The sequence below is a fragment of the Lissotriton helveticus genome, chromosome 2_1 (assembly GCF_964261635.1).
Source record: "Lissotriton helveticus chromosome 2_1, aLisHel1.1, whole genome shotgun sequence".
Classification (NCBI taxonomy): Eukaryota; Metazoa; Chordata; class Amphibia; order Caudata; family Salamandridae; genus Lissotriton; species Lissotriton helveticus.
The window spans coordinates 2,070,463,988-2,070,485,386 of record NC_136059.1 but is presented as its reverse complement, the minus strand read 5'-3'; positions in this window follow the sequence as shown (position 1 = coordinate 2,070,485,386).

The following is a 21,399-nucleotide window of genomic DNA, read 5'->3' as shown; positions in this document are numbered from 1 at the left end:
ACAGATGAGATTTCTGGTGTCATCTTGGAAACATTGCTCATAACCAGCAAGAACAAGCCCCTTAAGAAACACACTGGTTATAGGAGCCCATAAAATACTCCCAACAAAGATTGCACAGCAGACGGGCATTGTACATCTCCGCTAGTGTAATAGATCAATTTACAATCTCCTCGCAAGTCTGCCATTTTGAAAACAGGCACAAAGTTACGGTGGTAAAGCTGGCTCAATAAGCAGCCCCGCTATTAAAAGAACTTTAACGACTGTCCAGGCTGCAGTAAGCATCAGCATTCGCTCTCTGTACCTAATTAAGGATCCCACATAGATTAGGAAGGCAGGATGCAAAATGACAACGCCGCCATTTTGAGGTCAGGCTGTAAAGTTAAGAGTCACGCCTAACGATCTGCCAGAATTAATATTATGCACAATTCCTCATCGGAGAATGTAGTAAGGCACCAGCGCCTTATAATGATACCTGGCTCAGTCCTTCATGAACTTGTTGGCGTGTAGCGGCTCCCGATCAAATATCGATCCTGACCCGGCAATTTGAGCTCACGCATCGGAGTCAGTGCACCTCTCTTGCAAATACATTTATCCCTCTTACCTTTTTATGCACCCTATTCCCTCTTTCTTCACCTTTGTTGCCTGTTTTGTACCTCTCTTGTCTCTTTCGGCACCTCTGTTGCTTCTTTCTGCACTTCTCTTGCCTCTTTCTGCACCCTTCTTGCCTCTTTCAGAACATCTGTTGTTTCTTTCTTTATTTCTCTTGCTTCTTTCTGCACCCCTCTGGTCTCTTTATGTATCCCTTTTGCATCTTTGTACACCTCTGCTGCCTCTTTCGTCACCTCTCTTGCCTTTTTCTGTAGATCTCTTGCCTCTTTCTGAACCTCTTTTGCTTATTTCTGCATATTTCTAGCCTCTTTCTTTCTTTCTTTCTTTCTGTATTTCCTTTGCAAACATCTGCATCCCTCTTGCCTCTGTCTGCCAACCTGTTCCCTCTTTCTGCACCCATTTTGCCTGTTTCTGCAACTCTTTTGCTAATTTCTGCAGTTCTCTTGCCTTCTTCTGCACCTCACTTGCCTCTATCTGCACTTCTCTTGATTCTTTCTGCACCCATCTTCCATTTTTGCCTATCTCTTGCCTCTTTCTTTACCTCTCTTGCCTCTTTCTGTACATCTCCTGGGTCTTTCTGCACTGCACTTGCCTCTTTCTGTACCTCTCTTGCCTCTTTCTGCACTGCACTTGCCTCTTTCTGTACCTCTCTTGCCTCTTTCTGCACCCTGCTTGCCTCTTTCTGCACTTCTCTTGCTTCTTTCGACACCTCTGTTGCTTCTTTCAGAAATGCTCTTGCCTCTTTCCGCACTTCTCTTGCTTGTTTCTGTACCTCTCCTGAGTACTTCTGCACCTCTGTTGCCTCTTTCTGCACCTCACTTGCTTCTTTCTGAACCCCTCTTTAGTGAAGGTCCTACATTCCGAATAGGCTCTACCCATTGGAATAATATACACTATAAATTTGACATAGAACTGAGGTCAGTATGTCTCTATCGAGTATACTAAACGTAATTTCCCGAGCCCGTAACTAATGCATCACGGGCTTGGGAAATGCCCTAGTAAGTAAAACCACAAGGGACCCCCCAAGGAAGACACCCGCTTACTGTTCCGACGGAAGCCTCCAACACCAGTTGTGCCCGTTGTCCAATGCGCCGTCAAGATCACGGCTTGTAAGATACTCCGCCATTTAAAGCGGGTCTTCCGGCAGCCCGGACGACAGTGCGTCACGTATGAGCCCACGTGGAGGTGTCATTACGTGTGTGGTGCTGTCGGGAAAAGTAGTTTTGCCCTTCGTAAGAGGCCCGATGCCTTGATCTGGAATGAAAAAAGTATGTCATTCCATATGTGAGACTATCGGGAATGGTAATTTACTCAATGAAGGGAAAGGGGTATATGAGGTCTGAGAGGCATGAGGGGAGGTGTTCCTCGATCTGTAAGTGTAATTATTAAATTGATATGCATATATTTCGGTCCTCATACCCACTATAAGATAATGGGAAAATCCTCATCGGCATAATGATGTTAGAGTTAAGGGACCCATAAATCCTGGTGGTCTCTGTAAAGCAAGGTATCACATAGTGTGTTTTGGTTATTCACACAAATGGTAACCTCCGCCCACATAATAATGGCAGATGTTATGTACCGAGCCTATGTATCTATTGAAAGACGGATGAGTATTAAATATTGAAATCCGGGTAATACGCTACATACGGATGGAAATGGAACAATATATTCACATTATATTGAAGTCTGGGATAAAAGAGAAATCCTCTATCAGCATTCTACAGTAGGTCCAGTTCAGAATGTCAAACACTTAGGTTTCTAGTGCATAAATGTATATTAATATTATGCACTTATTAGAAAACCAAATCCTTCATGATGTATCCTGTGATTGTATAGCATCCTGAGTCCTCGAGATTTATCTACTCAGGGCATGCCACGGTATGTCATCATTAAGACCCCGCAGATCACTGTGAAGGCGGAAGACCCATTTTTGTTCTCTAACAAATAAGGCTCTGTTATCATTCTGTCCTCGAGACCCTATTCTAGGTTTCTCTTTTGCAAGCGTGACTTATCTGAAGTCAATGAAGCTTTTAGTGTTGACTGTAAGGAAGAACAATTTTTTGTACACAAGTCAGAGGGGCTGGGGAGGTAACTTCGCTACGAACTCACTCCTTGCTCACCTACCCCTCCCCTCAGAGCCAGGAGCTGGCTCAGTGTCAAACATCACTAAGAGGAGACAAGCCTCTCACTCGTCTCTGCTTCTCTAAAATTGGGTCGCTGCCAACGCTGAGCTCATTGAAAGAGCCAAGCGTCTGCCAAGTTTCTTAAGGAGTGAGCTGCAAGCCTCCTCCCTCCACATTCGAAGGAAGCTAGTGTAAGTCGGAGCAGTAGCCCTCCCTTTACATAATCAAAGGGATCACGGAAAGAATTGGGTTATGGCCAATAATAACAAGACAGGCACGGCAAGAGGGAAAAACCCTCCCTTTAAATAAACATATACTGGAAGCCAGTGTTCAAGGTCAAAAAACACATTCTCTGTAATTCAAAACATATCTGTACCCAGGCCAGAACCATTATTCTCTAATTTCACTGAAGCCAATTTAAAACGTGGTAAAAAGTAAATTAATAAAGACATGTATTTTGTTGTAACTAAGTGACATGCTAGCACTTTAAAATAATTCTGTACTGCTACTTAAAAGCTCCACTTTCTAATAAACACTTTTGTCTAACTAATTCAGCTAGAAGGCAGGACATTTGAAACATGGGCATTTGTTGAGCAGGCAAATTAACACACAAATATGGGACAATGTGCTTCTGCACACAAGGCTATGCATTTTGCATTTGAGAAAAAGAAACAAATTATCATGGACTGTTGGGTTGGGACTGTTCTCTGCATACATCAATTGAAGTGTCTCCACTAAATGTTTATCTGTAACCATCTGTGTAAGCATTGCAGCCTAACTGACCTCTGAATCAGACATAATAAATCCTATTTTCCAAGTCTTGTTTAATGAACACTGCTTTTACCGTGCAAGATTATACCTTTCTATCAGCATCCTGTCAAAGTACATAGGTGAGCCTTGAAACTAAATGCGAATTAAACTAATGTAGGGGACACATAGCAATGCATTAAGATGATAGTGTATTATAGCTATCAAAAAGGGCCACGTTCATTAATTTACAAATAGCCACTTTCCTAAGTGAGTGGGATAACTGTCACACGCTATTCTAAAGGGCAGCTTGCATTGGGAAAAATATTCTGTAGAAACAGTCCTATTTAAAAAAAAAAACACGGTTGCAGTACACTAATTAAAAGCACATTCTCTAATGGGTCTATTCTATATTTTCTTCTCAACCGTGAAAAACATTAAAGCACTCTCCGTGTAAAAACCCTTATCTCAATAAGACTGGTTTATTTACAACTACCGACCTCTGAGCCAAACACATTAAATCAAGTGTTCCAAGGCAAACCCTTTACAAATACACTTCTTTACTCTCCATGCAAGATTTTACCATTCAATCTGCAAACTGACAAAGCACATAGGCAGACCCAGAATGAAAAGTCAAAGAAACCTTTATCTCAATTTTCAGAAATACGCCCATTGGATAACATGGCAAATCGCACCTCCACACAAAACATGCTTTTTCCACCACTTCCACAGCTCGGATCCCTTTCAAATTTTGCATCACAGTAGTCCAAGATATTCTCTAAATCCTCACAAAAAAGCAACCAAATCTCTCCACTGGAAAGGGTACGAATTTCCGCTCAAAAACACGCCCCCCGCAAACACCAAAAAACGCCAAAATCCCTCAACACTTTGTTAAACAGCATGTTAAAACAAATACTACCTTCTCAATACAAGATATTAACTCTTTGGCAGCTGAAGCACAATCATTCCCCAATGACTGCAGTACATGGGAAAGTCATGAACTCATCTCTCCATGTTATCACATAACACGTACGCACATCTTCAAAACATTTTCTCTAAGCACTTGAAAGAGATCCAGCTCTCTCCTGACTAACGTAATGATAACAAGCTCTGCACAAAACATAACCACATGGCGCTATTCACAAGCCATATTTACAAGAAACTCAACAAATCACGAAAATGACACGCTATTCACAAGGCATATTTACAAGAAACTCAACAAGTCACGAAAATGACACGCTATTCACAAGGCATATTTACAAGGCGCTATTTACAAGGAACTCCACAGTAAACTTATAGCTCCAACTCTAACTCTAGCTAGTTCTTCTGAGAGGACGTGATTCTTTTTCTTTGGCTTTTTCCTCTGCTAGTTTATTTCTCTCTACTTTGTTGAATTCTTTCTCTGTTCTCCTATGTGACTCTTTGCGCCATAACTCAATAGCGTCTTTCTGAGAGGGTCTTGACTTCTTTTATACATATCATGACCAGGTGTATCTCTTGGCGGGATGTTAACTGACTCTTCTAGTATACCTTTCCTGATCCCTATCTGACGTAATTTTGAAAACAGTGGCATGTTGAAACTAACACAATGGAAACACAATACACAAGAATAGACTGAAACATTCAACAATCATTCATACAAGAAACATTATAACACTAAAACAGACACAAAATCTGAACTGATACAGAGAACTAAACATGTACTTGAAAAACTTTGTGCACTGGAATACAGTACAACCATACCGGTCTCAGAAATGAGACACGTCTTGACCGGGCCCACGTTTAACCATGGACCCGTCTTGACCGTTCTCATTTAAAATGAGCCCGTCTTGAAACTTGATACATTCCCCATAGTGGTACTCACCGGGAAAGCAGAACTTGAAACTTGAAGGCCTCGGAAACTTGACTTGACTACGCTTGCGCCTTGGAACAGGTGGACCTCTGGAGACCTCGGACCTTGCTCTCTCACGGGCTGGGCTCTGGTTGAGACGATCCGCGTTCCTCACCCCCTCGCATGGATGCCTGGTCGCAGTCCGTCCTCCTCCTGGGCCTGAGGGAGTAGCGGGAAATCCCGATGGCGTGCGCACTTTGAAGTCCGTCACGGCTGTAGAAGGGGGCAAAGACTAGAACCACAACACCGGCGAGTGAGGAAAGGGATATGTTCCTGTTCGGGCGCCAAATTATGTGGTAAATAAAATATTACCCTGGCAGAATTTCTAGGCATTAACAAAGTATCATGCATCAAATGAGAGACAGGATCCGTGGTGTCCAAGTTAAATGGGCTTTATTCCAATAACTCGAGTCAAAGGGAGAATCAGTTCCATCACCACAGAGGTTCAGGAAGGGTCATCTAACAATTATTTACTGAACATGGGTTATATACATTTTATCTTGTACATAGGACGTAGGAAGGAACGCTCGAGGCAGAGCAGAGAAAGAAAGAGATGAGAACATGTGGGTGTACACTTTGTGAGTCATAGGTAGGTGATAGGTAGGTGTCATAGGTGGGTGGATACTTAGAGGAGGAGTTTGGATAGCTAGCTGGAACTATGCCCTAATTGTGCAACTTTGAGCATGACGTGCAATTGACGTGTAACTGGGAGGAAGCTGACTTTCAACCTAGTAGAGAGATCTCTTGTGTCAAGGCGACCAGCACATCTAGTACAACTGATATCTAGAGTCAGGGGATGTATTGTCTGATTATTCGTTCATTGCATGAGCTTTCTATGGATGCAAGCACTGTAATCCACTTAAACAGAGACAGAATGGCTGGGCCCTATCTATGCAGATGGGTTCTGTGTACCTTCTTCACCAGACTGTAATGTGATTCTGTAAAGCAACAGATAACTGTTATTCATAATACTGTCTTGGCAGGCCTCTTGCTGGGCTTCTTGCCGCTTTCAGTGTGTCAGGAGTCATGAAATGCAAAGACATGGGCCTTATGCTACCTTAACGTTTGGGAGACTTTGATGACTGGCATTTCTAATGCAGGACATGAATGCAGAGGCCTAGTGATTCAGGCCACTACAAGGAAATATGCATGGATGACATGCACACACATGTAACATAGGGTATACGTAGGGGGCATCTTGGTCAGGCAAAATTTCATTTTCCTCACTTTAACCGTCCATCTTAGGTCCTCCACAGTATGACCCGCTTCTGCAAAGTGTATTGTCAGCTTGGTATTAGATCTGTCACATCTAATAGTGCTGAGATGTTCAGTGATCCGGGTGCGAATCTTCCTGCCGGTCATGCCCACATATTGTTTACCACACAGGCATGTGATCAGGTATATTACTCCTTGCGAATTGCAGTTCCTGTGTGATCTCTGTTCCCAGGGAGTTGGTAAACCTAGGTCAATCTGCTTGGTATTGGTTGTGAGGTGGCACACACTACATGAACCGCAGCGAAAATGGCCCGTCACTGGGGGCAAACCTACAATGGTACCACCCATGCCTTGCCTATTCAGTGTTCTCAGCCTGGTGTGAATTAATAGGTCTTTAAGATTCTGGCTGCGTTTGAAGGAGAAGAGTGGTTTATCCATTTGTAGATTACCAGAGTTCAGGATTGTCCAATTCTTTAGTATTGTTCGCCTGATTTGTTGTGATGCAGTGTTGAATGTTGATATTAAGACCGTTTTTTTTACTGTTGGTCTGTTGGTCTTAGATAATAGGGCTTCCCGATAAACATTGCATGCTCTTTTGTTGGCTCATTTGATTAGTTTTCTTGGATAACCCCTCTCGTGCAATTTGGTAGATAAGATACTGACTTCTGCGGTAAAATCATTTAGTTCGGAGCAGTTTCGACGAATGCGAAAAAACTGTCCCACAGGTAGATTTTCGTTCAGTGATCGTGGATGGAAACTGCTGAAAGCTACTAATGCATTCTTATCAGTAGCCTTGTGATGCACCCTAGTTTGTAAAATGCCTTTCCCAGGTACGATGACTAAGTCCAGGAAAGGCAAACTCGTTTTGGTCACCGTGGAGGTAAAGTGTAAAAGGGGGTTCCTCTGATTCAACCATTCCAGGAAGAGGCCCACGGAATTTTCATCCCCCCTCCAGATGACCAAGACGTCGTCTAAATATCGACGCCACAAACTCATTTTAGACCTCCATGGGCATGTTTCGTGTTAGATGATCGAGTGTTCAAAAGCACCGACGTAAAGTCCCGCCAGGCTAGGCGTGAAAACACTACCCATGGAGGTCTCATGGGTCTGTAAATACAAGTTGTTTTCAAATTCGAAAAAATTCCGAGTTAATGCTATCTCTGTCAGGTGTAGGATGAAGGCTCTAGGGGTTTGGTAAGGCCAATCTTCCCTCTGCGGGATGTTTGTGTATGATGCCTCTATATCGAGCCCGATAAGATATTCTGAATCTGGGTCGAACGGCATATCTTTGAGGTGGTTCAAGATGTCTAGGGTGTCCCTTAAATAGGCCGGAAGTTTCTGGACCAGGGGTTTCAAATAGAAATCACAGAATTGTAACAGAGGTCCAGCAGCGACCCCATCCCGGAGAAAATGGGTTTCCCGGGAGGGTGACGCGCTGGTTTGTGTATTTTGGGAGGACAAATAGGTATGGTGTTTTTGGATGCTTATTCACTAGAAAAATCGCCTCTTGTTTAGAAATCCAATCATTGGTCCTCAACAGCCGTCACCATAGTTTTTGATTATTCCTCTCATCGGCTAACAACCGGAAACATTCTTCTTTGTATATATCAATGTCCAGCAGTACCGTCGCACCGCCTTTATCGGCTGGTTTTAGAATAATCTCACTACAGTTAATGAGTTCCATCAAGGCCTGTTTTTCCACAGTTGAAAGATTGGAGAACAAATGTGATTGTGATACTTTCAATTTATCTAAATCACAGACCACAGCCTGTTCAAAAGTGGCCATCTCCGGAGGTAACAATGCCAATTGAGGAGTGAACGTTGATTTTGAGCGAAAAGGAGTATCCCCTTGGAGGGGTCAACTGAGTCTCTGTCTTCAAAAAAGACCTGTAATCGCAGATGGCGAAAGACAACAGACAAATCCTGATGCAACCTGAAGAGGTCTCGTTGATTTGTGGGAACAAATCCCAAACCTTTGTTCAGAAGCTGTTCCTGAATAGGAGTTCGGAATTGAGAGGATAGATTGACCACTAGGTATGTTGACGGCTGGTCCCGGGTACACTGCCCGATGCCATGCTCCTGGTTACTCTTTGTGTGATCTCCTGGTCTTGGTCGTCCCAGGTCACCCGTTGTTGGCCTCTCTGTTTGCCCCTGCCTTTGTTGCGGCCTCTTCCTAAAAAAGGACCCTGAAAGTTTTGAAACTGTGTTGGACGAAAATGGGGGGCCTGGAAACGCGGGTCCTCAAACAAAGGATTGTGAAAGGGTGGAGGAGGTGGATAACCCATCGGAGGCCAGTTATAACCCTGGTTCTGGTATTGGTGGGCTGGCTGATGAACCAAGGGCGGTCTAAATCCCGGCCAGTTGCCACGACCTCGCCCTCGCCTCCTTTGAGGATATTCGTTTTCGCTGCCATCACTGGAGCTGCTAGTAGTATAAGGTCTCGGTCTCCCTTGCTGGATACCCTTGATGTTTTCTTGTATTTTCTGGCGGGCATACTCTTCTTTGTATATGGATAGACCTTATCCCTGGAAAAGTTCTTAAGATCCTTCTGAAGTGTATTTATTTCTACTTGCACATGTATTTTCACATGTGTTATGCATCTGAAGATGGTAGCTTAAAAAGAGGGTAGCTTCTCTTATAGGTGGTCAAATCTTGTTAGTTCTGCTCTGTCATTAGGTTGCACAGGCAGACAAGTTTTAGGTATATATGTGTTATAGAGCCCCTCAAATATACTATTAAATACCCATGTGCCCTGTATTGTGAGCAGAAAGAAATGCATACACCTTTTTTTTACACAAGTTTGTATGTTTATTTTCATTGAGCATGTCACAAGGTAAAAGCGTGGACACGCATGCATACCTTGACATACTTGGTCAGACTTACAACAGTGATATGCTTAGGATTGCTGTTTTATATTTGGTAGACCTAACATTCTGAGCAGTCAATTAATAGTGAACCTTCAAGAGAAAAGTGAGGTTTAAGACATGTTCAGTGAAGGAATAGTGATTAGGGTACTTTGTATGAGTCTGTTATATGGTACAGTCAAAGTAGGCCTCTTTATGGACCTCTGTTGGTTCTTTCTATACATCTCTTGCTTCTTTCTTCACCTTTCTTCCTTTTTCTGGACCTCTATTGCTTCTTTCTATATTTATTTTTCTTCTTTCCGCACCTTTCTGTACCTTTATTGCCTCTCTCTGCACATCTCTTGCTTCTATCTGAGCCTTTCCTCCTCTTTCTGCACATGTCCTACCTATGTAGGCATAGTTATAAATTAGCATTTAAAAAACCTGAGAAATTCACTGAAAAACCATGGGTTTCAGGGACTAGGTCCTAGGTCTACACTCACTCACCCATACAGTCACTCATACATGCAGTCACTCATTAATACAGCCACTATCATATTTAGTCATTCACCCGTACAGATACTCACACACCACCACTCACCCGTAGAGTTACTCACACAGCTAGTCAGTCATGCAAAGAATCAATCACACTCCCATTTACTCACCTATACAGTTATACACACATACCACCTCAAATATTCATAGTTATTAACACATACTTGCTCTCTTATACAATCACTAACACAAGCACACACTCATCCACACATCCCCTCTCACAATCAGACACTCTCATATATAGTCACTTATATACTCCAACACTCCCATATACTGTCTTACACATATGCAATTACTCACATACCTACCACTGAGACATCCATTCATTCACTGACATAGCCATCTCCACACTCACTCACCCATACAGTACCTCACAGAAACAGCCGTACGTACACTCACTCACACATACAGTACCTCACAGATGCACTCATGAACCCATACACCTAAGGATTGAACCACTCATGCATCCATGCAGGGAGTCACACTCCCCCTCACCCACCCACACAGACACTCAGGCACCTATACAGGTACTTAGACTACTAATCAATAAGTCATATAGACACTCATGTAACTACTCACCAACGCATGCAGCCACTTACAGACCAACTGACAGACTGATGCAAACATTCTTACAGATTAATCATTCACCCATGAATTTTTAAGACACGTTTAATTACTCACTTATACAGTCAGTCACACATTCACTAAATCATCCATTGAGACACTCATACACCCACTCATTCTTCAATACACCATGGTGAATATATATATGTATATATATATGTAATTTTTGTCAACTTTTTAGGAACACACAGAGTCACTGGATGATGTCATCAGTGATGTCATCAGTGATGTCATTTGAGATGTCATCGGAGATGTCACTGACCATGTCATCATTGATGTAATATTTGTTGTCATCAGCAGTGCATTGCAGGGGAGCGAGTTATACTTAGCTCAACTAACTATATAGACACAAAGACAAACAGGGTATGGGTATAGTATGAAAGCCACCACCCAAAAGCCCTCAGGGACGACCTCCCAGTGGGCCAGTTCCTCCGTTTACATGGGAACTGCAACACTTTAACCGAGTATGAAAAACTGGCCAGCACCTTAAAATCTAACCTAGGGGACCGCCACTATCCACACAGGGTGGTACACCATGCTTACAAAATGGACAAAAAACAATCACAGAGAGAGCCACCTGGAGATCAGGAACAGAACATCCATGGACACCCTTACTTGTGTGATAAGATTCAACCTCTCTTCCAACAAAGTACAAAAGGTCCTTAAAAAGCATTGGGGTATCCTCCAGCAAGGTGATTTTACTCCCGGACCAACCCCGCTGTTCGCATTCAAACTTACTCAGAATAGGAGGGACATGCTGGTACACACCCACCCCAGCACTAGACAACCCACCCTCTGGGCTTTACCACCAGTTGAGGGTCATTATTCATGTGAGGGGTGTTCAGTGTGCCATTTTACCAGTGCCACTAAACAGATAGATCTAGGACTGCAGAGGTCATGGTATCAGAAATGAAACACTAACTGCAATACCAAAAACTGTGTGTATCTGATCACATGCCCCTCCAATCTTCGATATGTCGGCATGACGACAGTGAAGGTACAGATGAGCGAACACCGGAGCATGATCCGCTGCAAAAAAACCACTAGAATGCTAAGTCATTTCTCTGAGGCACACCACACACAAGAGATTCTTCGGTGGACTATCATTGACTCCATTCCCAACTGGTCAACCAGAACCCTGTTCATGCAAGAGCAATGTTGAGTGTTCAAACTTCGGTCTAATACACAAGGCCTTAACAATGACATACCGTGGGCCGAATTTACAAACTAACCCACTGTTTTCCTGGCTACACAGTGCCACACAGTTACTCCCATTTTAGGTTCTACAGCTGTGCCTCCCTTATGCTAGGGAATTACAACCACCGTACACTTAATTATTGTTACCTCTCCATTGAGACTTTTTCTTATCTCCCTTGGTTTTAGTGTTGTATACCATTTCGCACCCGTACTTTATGAGGCCATCCTGAATAAATATTTCCATTACTCTCTCCATTCTAACATGGCGCCCGTCATCATGACTAAATAGTTCAACAAGGTCACCTGCACCTTTAGTGACAAACCCAAGATGGGCACCATTCTGTCACTACGCAAACGCTATGATACGTGCTAACCACCCACGTCACTCCATCTGGAGTACACCCAATATGGCTGCCACATGCACCACTTGCAAGCACCATGATAGCGCTATGCCCCATGTTACCCTGTATTCCAGAGTTAACGCGTGGGAACCGGCATGTTTTATATAGACGGCAGCAGCGTCCTACCTCCCACCAGCATTCGAGCAGCGGAGGGGAGGTAATTCACTGTCCACTGGGGAAGTAAATGTGAGTATTTTCCTTCATACTATCGGCACAGCGGAAATTTCACTATCTCCCGTTTCAATGATAATACCGACAACAACATTCTAAGAGCGATTGTACTATTAATTTCAGGTTTACTTTCTTACATGATGCTCAAGTACAGATGAGGCAATCCCTAACAACTTTTTGGGTAGGGACATCAGTACTTCCCTGTGTAATATAATATATTTTGTCTGTGTTTTGTGTGATTGCACATTCACTACTCTTTATACTTGTTCCAGCTCTGAGTAGCATGCCGTTTTTAAGTAACATCACTATTGATCACGGCTCACAAGCCACACCTGGGCAGGTACCCCGTGAGTGTGGGCATATCTTTGTTTGCCCACTATCTGTCACACCAACTTTGGCACAAATTAGTGATGCATTTTACTACTTCACTGTTTACAGCTTACATGCCACTCCAAAGTAGGTACCCTATGTGTGTGGGAATGTCTCTGTTTGCTCACTTCCCACTACACCAATGTACTGGCATGAGTGAGATTTTGAAAAACCACTTCACAGCAAGTTCCGGTATTAGTACTGTGTATACGCCAGCATGCGTTTGTAACATCACACTCATGCTGAGATGGACTACTCAGTTTCTTAACCACATTTACTTAGATAAGGATGCAGTGTACGACTAAGAATACACGCATGATCTGCATTATGCAATTAATTCATCATGGTCAAGTATTTGTTTTTCTCTTTTTTGTTTACTTCTCTTTCAGGTTGGACTTTAAAACTAAGGTGGTCGTATCCGTTTGGGTGCAGAGTTGACCTGACCACACCTAGAATTTAGGTACCATAACAGGGTATACTGAGTGTCGCCTTCTCAGACCCCTGCACTTTACCTCTCACGCTTTACATGGCTCTGAAGAAACACCACGGGATCCACTAAGGACCGTAAGAGGTGTGAAGCATGTTGACCTGATATCAATGTATTTTTATCTCCACTTTATCTGCACTTACACTAAGATACGCAGAAGGAAAATATTCCTTTTTGTGACAACCTGTTCAAGAGCATTCCTCTTGACTCTTACTTTTAATCATATCACATGGACCCCAGAATAGAGTTTCTTTAGGGTACCTGAGTGAAATTGTTGACTCACCTGCACTTCTCCCCGCACACTCGCACTCACAACAGTGGCATTCCTCAAAAATATCTCCGACAACTGTTTTCTGTGTTATTAGTTGCTTTCTCGGATATCTCCAGGGTTTGCTTCCTGGTGATCTTACTCCTCTTGAGGATAGCCTTGCGTAGCACCCATTTGGGATATCCACGTTCTCTGAATCTAGTGAGCATGGTCTCCTGTTCTGCATGATAGGCCTCATCGGTACTACAATTTCTACTTGCTCTCAGCAGCACCCCATAGGGGATGCTCCACTTGAGAGCATCTGGGTGGCTAATGCGGGCATGAAAAAGACTGTTCCCTGCTGTTTCCTTGCGGAAAAGGCTGGTGGTCAGATTGCCCTGTCGTGCTTTGATTCTGATGTCGATATTCTGTCTGCTCATGTTCTGGCTGAGTACTATGTTATATGAGTTGATGTTAAGTTTCTCAATGAAGTTGGTAGCTTCTAATTCACTTCCTCTTCTAATTCACTTCCTCTCCAAATGATGAATAAATCATCTATGTACCTCAGCCAGACTACCACTTTCTCAAAATCCTGGTGGAGTAGACTCTTGTTCCAGATCTCCTCCTCTCACATGCCTAGAAAGAAATTCACGAAGCTAGGCACGAAGGACGTGCCCATGGTTGTGCCGAGCAGTTGCCTGTAGAGCTCTCCATTGAACATGAAGATGTTATTAGTTAAGCATAACATCATCATTTCTGCAAGTTTCTGGGTATGTTCCAGGTGACCTATGTGCTTGTTACTCAAAAAGTGCATGCATGCTTTTATCACCTGGTTGTGTTCAATGTTGGTTTTTAAAGAATTTACATCCAGGGTGATGAAGATGTGTTCTTCACTCCAAGCAATGCCCTTGAGTTTGCTAAGAAAATCTTTTGTATCTTTGACATGAGATAGTAATATGGTAACAAACTCTCTTAAAAATGATCCACATATTTGCTGATATTTTCAAACACAATCCCAATAGATGATACAATCGGCATACCTGGAGGGGACTTGGGGTGTTTGTGTATCTTTGGAAGAAGATACAGAATGGGAAGTCTTGGATAATCCTTTTTCAGGAAGCAGTATTCGTGCCATGTGATTATCCCAGACTGTTGCCACTCTGCAAGCTTCCTCCAAGTGGTAGTGATATTTTCATTGTATGTAGTTGTGTTTCATGGGCAGTACAATCTACAGTCGTCTAGTTGCCGGTGGGTCTCATCAATGTACATTTGTTTGCTCATCAATACAATATTCCCGCCCTTGTCTGACGGATGGATAACAGTGTTCTTGTCTTTGGATAAGGAAGAGATGATGTTTCTTTGTCTATAGGATAAGTTAAATGCTTTAATGTTTCTTGTGTTGTTCTGATGTTTCTGGTTCAGGAGTTCTTGTGAAACCACATCATGGAACGTATCTATGCAGTCATGTGGGAGATTGGGGTAAAAAACAGTACGTGGTTTAAAGTTAGTGCACGCCGCTCTGTGCATGGGAATGTTCAAATCACTGTTGGAGATAATAATAAAGTTTATACACCGTCGGTACCTCGACTCAAGAAAGAGCTCGCTCCCGGCGCGAGCTCTCTCTTTAGTCAAGGTACCGACGGAAAGCGCAGGGCCTCCCTCCAGAGCAGCCTGTCAGGTAGAGGTGAGAAAGGGCTATCCTACAGTTGAGGATACCTTGGGTATAAACTGAGAAAAGAGAAAAACAGGAATACCGGTGTTGTATAAACTTTATTATTTTTCACATTGTTGCAGCAGCAATAGCACAATTATATCTGGTCCTGAAGAAAGCCGCTGATACAAAGGTTTGATCAACAGGCTGAAACATGTTGACCATAAAGTGACAGTGGTTATTTATCCATACCACTGTGCTGTCTCATTTTAATCCTGTCAGGCAGAACACATTATTTAAAGTAATTGACAGTGAATTCTATCTAGGCAGTTTTAACTCACTTTCTATTCTTTCACACAGCGCTGCAAACCTCACTACACTCATCATCTCACATATGGGATTACTATCCTTCTCCTTACCAAAAAAAACATCTCTGAGCTCCTTCCTTAAACTCCGAAGTAGCAGCTCCCAGTGCTGACTAGGTTTTCTACACTGGTAAGGAGGACCCATATGATGAAGCATGTCACCTTCGGGTGAGTGAGGGTTCTTATCCTTAAGGGATGTCTTCCCCTTGATGATTAACATCACTTAAGTTAGGATAGAGAGACGTAGGGTTATACTGCATAAATTGCTTTCATACACATGAATGAGACTATAGGTGTGTTTTTTGGTATTTAAATGCATTATTCCCAATCCAGTCTGTTCAACAATAGGGAAAGCGCTGAACTCCGGAGGGGTAACATTTACTATTCCCACTTCAGTCTGTTCAACAGATGGGGAAGTATTGGACTCCAGAAGGGTAATATTTACTATTCCCAGTCCAGTCTTTTTACCAGTAAGGAAAGTGTTGGACTCAGGAAGGGTAAAGTTTACTCTACCCACTCCAGTATGTTCAACAGTAGGGAAAGTTAACAATTACTATTCCGATTCCTGTCTGTGTAATATTAGGAAAAGTACTTCACTTGAAACACATAATATATACGAAACATAACCCTATTATTTTAAAGAAATATAAAGTTCTTGATATGGCCTTGATTTATTAGCCCCAAAAATATATATACAAAAATAAACTATCAATTTTAAAATCGTGTCAAATATTTATTACTAAATTATATTACCACAATATACCCCCACAAACCTACAAGCCTACACTTAAAATATAACTACAATTAATACATTTAACACAATTAACAATCAATACATTTTTAATAATGAATTATTAATTATTTAATTAATAATAAACGTTCCACCCTATATTTCAACAAACCCAGCGGCTCACACCTAATATATAACTTAAAAATGCAAATTCACAATTTAGATAATTGCATCATTTGCAATCAATTAACTAATTTTACATTATCAATTAATTGTTAATTATTACTTAATTAACTTCCCACCCTATACCCCTACAAAATATCAGCAGCCTTTCACTAATGTATAACTATAAAAGCTACAATTGTTATACAATTTACATACTGCATAATCCATTAAATATTTATTAATTATGTTATGCAAATTCCCCCTAAACCCCTGCAAGCCTACAAGTCTAGCAACCAGCTATGACAATATAAATTATTATTAGCAATTAAATAAAAAAGTACACATCTTTTAAAATGGCAAACTATACATTATTAACAACTGTACAAATAATAATTACAAATATCCCCCATTCCTAATGGGAGATCGTGATGACGTTAGGAACCCTCTATGCGGCCATAGCTGTCAGAAGTAATGAACTACACCGAAACCGTACTGACTATTGGTATAGATGGTGACTTGGATTTGCTCTGAGACAAGGCATGCAAGGATTTAAGCTTGACCACTTGTGCGGAGTGTACTTTCTGCTTCCACAACTCCAGGGCAGAGACATCAGACACACCACAGGAGGTGGAGCCAGCATTGTGGAGGGAAGGCACAGCCCTATTCAGGTCCCAGGTCTAACTCCTCCCTCCCATCTAGGTGCAGATCTCTCTATTCTCCACCGGCTGACCTTCCCTGTCTCCTGGAATCCCCCAGCCCATTCACTCAAACTCCAGACAAGGAATACACTACCTAGCAGAGGCCGGCTTGGATAGTTAGACAAGAAAATACCTACTTTCTAAAAGTGGTATTTTCAACACAGGATATTAAAACCAACTTCACTAAAAGATGTATTTTAGCATTCTGAGTTCAGGCGTACTAAACTCGAATTTCTACCATGTTCTCAGAGTCAGTTAGGATTATACGATGGAATAATCTAACTGCCTATTCTGGCCTATGGAGACCAGGCAGCCTTGCAATAGTGAAAAACGGAAATGGTTGTAATTCACTACTAGAACATGCCACACAGACCAGGGCTTGTCCTACCTTATACTTACAATGCACCATGCCCTTGGGCCTACCATAGGGGTGACTAATATGAAGAAAATGGAAGGTTTAGGGACTAGCAAGTGGGTGCCCTTGCCCAGTCAGCATGACAGTGCCAGACTGCACTCAGGCTCTGCAATGGCAGACCTTAGACACATTTTACAAGGCCGCTTCTGTGGGTGGCACAACCAGTGCTGCAAGCCCACTAGCAGCATTTGGATTTACACACCCTGGGCACACTCAGTGCACTATAATAGGGTCTGACAAGTAAACCAAATAGTCAATCATGGAATCACTAATTAGAACATTCATTTACAATGGGAAGCACTCGCACTGTGGCACTTGAAATGCAGTGGCACAGTGGCCAAAGCAGCTAACTCCAGCAAAAACACATGAGACAACAGCAAAAATGGAAGGGAGACCCACGCCAATGGTGCCAGGTCTAACACACCGCATCAAGGAAAGCGCCTCACATCCACGGAGAAGCGTGCCGCCGTCTGAGCTGCTTTCATCGCATCACAGAACTAGGGTGTCGCCGCTACAGTTGTTGCATCGAACGAAAGCCTCTCGCATTGTCGGTGAAGAGTGTCGCAGCCAAAGCCGCTGTTGTCGCACCATGAAACAAGGGTTTTGCCACTGCAGCTGACGCATTGAGTCGAGACTTCTCGCAACATCGGAGAAGCGTGCCGCATCAGGAAGAACTTCATGTCTTTATTTCTTTGCACCGGATCTTCGCCGCATCTCCATCTCTGCAACACTTTCGTTGTAGAAGCGTGATGCATCGTAAGGTACTTTGACTCAAAATGTCGCATTTTAAGATCTAAAGAGAACTAAGCTAAATCTGCCATTTTTAAGTACAGTATTGTGGGATTTGTTGTTTATGATCTTGTGTTAAATCTATATAAAGAATACTTATTTTTAATATAAAACCTGTTTGGTGTCCATCTGAAGTGTTGTCACTGGATTACTGTATGTGTTCACAAATGCTTTACACACTGCCTCTGAGATAAGCCTGTCAGCTCATGCCAAGCTACCAAGGGGGTGAACAGGGGTTATTTTAGGAGTGTACCCCCTTACCCTGACTAGAGGCAAGGGTCCCTATTTGTCCCAAGTACCTACCTGTGCCAACTAGAGACCCCCAATCTAACAAGGTCCATTCTGGTCTACCTATAAGTCTGCTCCAAGAGTACAGTTTTTCTCCTCCCTCAGGCATTGTCATTGGGACAGGTCCTGCTCAAATCCATCTAGTGCTTCCATAAAGGTCATCTGATGATACGTTAAATTGCCCTGTGAGGTTGCAGCACTTGCACTAGCTGGTTCTGGTTCCCTCCCGCATTAATGGATTTTGGGCTTGTCACCGTCAATAACTGATTAACCCCTTGGGCGCGGCCGCAATTCTGTGCCTGTGCGGCCGTTTTTAAGAGTGGGCGGGATCATGACGGCCCCCAGCCGTCCTCAGCACACGCCCACCGTGATGCATGATGGATGGGGGCCGTCATCAGCATGGAAGGGGTTAACTGCATCTGTAACCTGCACTAGCTCTCCCTCCTGCACCTGATTCTCTGGATTTAAGCAATACTCACTCTTCCAATGCTCACTCTTGTTACAAAAATGACAGGCAGTTGTCATTTTCAGTAGAGCAACATCTATCCCCATTTTGGGATCTATGGAAACACCTCTCCCTCTCCTCTGCCGCGCTGGAGCTGATGTACCCTGTGCACCTCCTTGGGCATTCCCTTGATTATGAGCTACTGTCAATCCTGTTGCCTGCAACTGCTCCCCCTTCTGTGGCACACGGTCAGACTGAAATGCATATGGCCACGTCTGAACTGGGGTGGCGGAGTGAGCTGAAGAATGATGATGGATTAAACCCAGATCAGTTAACTGGGGGTGAGGGCTTGCAATGTTCAACACTCCATCCATCATCCCCTTCGATTTTACCCTTCGTTATTCCTCAGATGCTGAAGTAACCTTCTGCAATCATCTAAGAGGGAGGGGCATATGCATAGCAGGTGGTTTATCTATTACTAAAAAAGGCCACACAGTTGACATGTTTTGGACTCAGTTTTAATTGTCCATGGAGGTAGTCTAGTGATGAAATTTAACCCATCCGGAGATGCAGGTATTTTGTTTTGTAATATGGTGAAAATGGTTCCATGATATATTTTAGGACCCTTTATATCATAGTTAATGAGTACCGGGGGAGTTTGTTTAGTAAATGCCCTGTACTTGGATTCAGTAGTTTTAAGTTCCACAACTCCGCCGAGCCAGTTAGTTCCAATGCTGCAGAGAGGGCATGTGCCCAAACGTTTGTATGGGTTGAGCTATTGACACATGATACTCCAAGTCAGATGAGATTTTTCAGTGTTCCTTGCTCTGCTACCCATGTGGTGCCGGTGCTTTATTATTCAGTTCATTTAAATAGAAAATTGAGTTGTTGAAGAAGGCTCCCAATTTTCCCAGAAAACCTCTGATCCGTATGCCAATAGTTTGGTGGAGAATATTTTCTGCAGTGTTTCAAAGAAGAATTTTTTTGTGCTTTTAAATATTGTTTGAAAGGTGAATTGCGACAAGGCTACTTTTGGTTTTACTGAGTTTAAATGTAACAGGTGACCTCCTTTGTCATCTAGCCAATATACCAATTTTTTTTATTTATTTGCAATGATTGCTACGGTGCCAGTGGTGTTGTTAAATCCTTTTCAGGCCGAAGTTACTGATATTAGTTTTTTCATAGTTAATTTTCTTCTCATTTGCATGGCAGTGTGTGCATAACAAATCTATCAATCTTTGGAGCCCTTCTGGCTTTTGATTTAAGAGGACAACATTGTCCGCGTAAAAAGGGAAGAGATGTGTTGGTTTTCCAATTTCAGGGCATGGCTGATTACTCGATTTAATGCAGGAGCCAAGTCATTCATATACAGGTTAAAAAGAGTTGGTACTAATACGCACCCCTGCTTGATGCCTTGTTCAGTGCTGATTTTCTAGGAAACCACAGTATGTGATCCTAATTTTACTCTAGCACATGTGTTAACGTAGAGCAGCAAAATGCTGTGTAATAATGGTTCTGGGATTTTCCAAGCTGTAAGTTTTGGACCATAGTAGGTCATGATTAACCTGATCAAAAGCTTTACTGTAGTCTATGTAATCTGCAAATAAAGTTGAGGCAACATGCACAAAACAATTACCTCAATTAATAGGATGCAGAGGATCAGAATGCATGAGTCCAAATTTTCCTGCACCAAGGGTTGATGAAAATAAAGCATCGATCTATCCCTACATTAACACTAACCTGATATCCATACTACAGCATTCTCAGGAAAAGGAATAAAAGGTGTCAGCATGTGGAGTCTTCCTAAGTAGTCTCTCCACCATCGATGGGTCGTGTACAGCCGCGGTCGGTAGGGGAGTACCTGCCGGGGCGGTGACGCGGGGAGGGGGAGGGGCACAGTGGGGGGTAGTAATCTATGGATAATGGACGTTTACAGGTAAGTAAACATATAAATAAATCAAACGAATTTCGTTGCGTGCACTGCATTGCATTTAGGGATGCAGTGCACACAACAAAATTAGTTTTATTTATTTATATGTTTACTTACCTGTAAACGTCCATTATCCATAGATTACTACCCCCCACCCTGCCCCTCCCCCTCCCCACGTCACCGCCCCGGCAGGTACTCCCCTACTGACCGCGGCTGGTCGTATACTATAAAGCTATCAAGACAGAGCTTGTTCTAAGATGTTCTGTCTCTGAAAGTAGAGAAATCTGCATCGCATTATTACAGGTATTTTTCCCAGGAATCCTTGCAGATCACACCATCCGCTCTGAACACGATCTCATAGGTAACTTTCCATGGTATTGCGATGTTCCTCAACTGCAACATGTTGTCCTTGATTCATAGGCCTTCTCCATGTGAAACCAC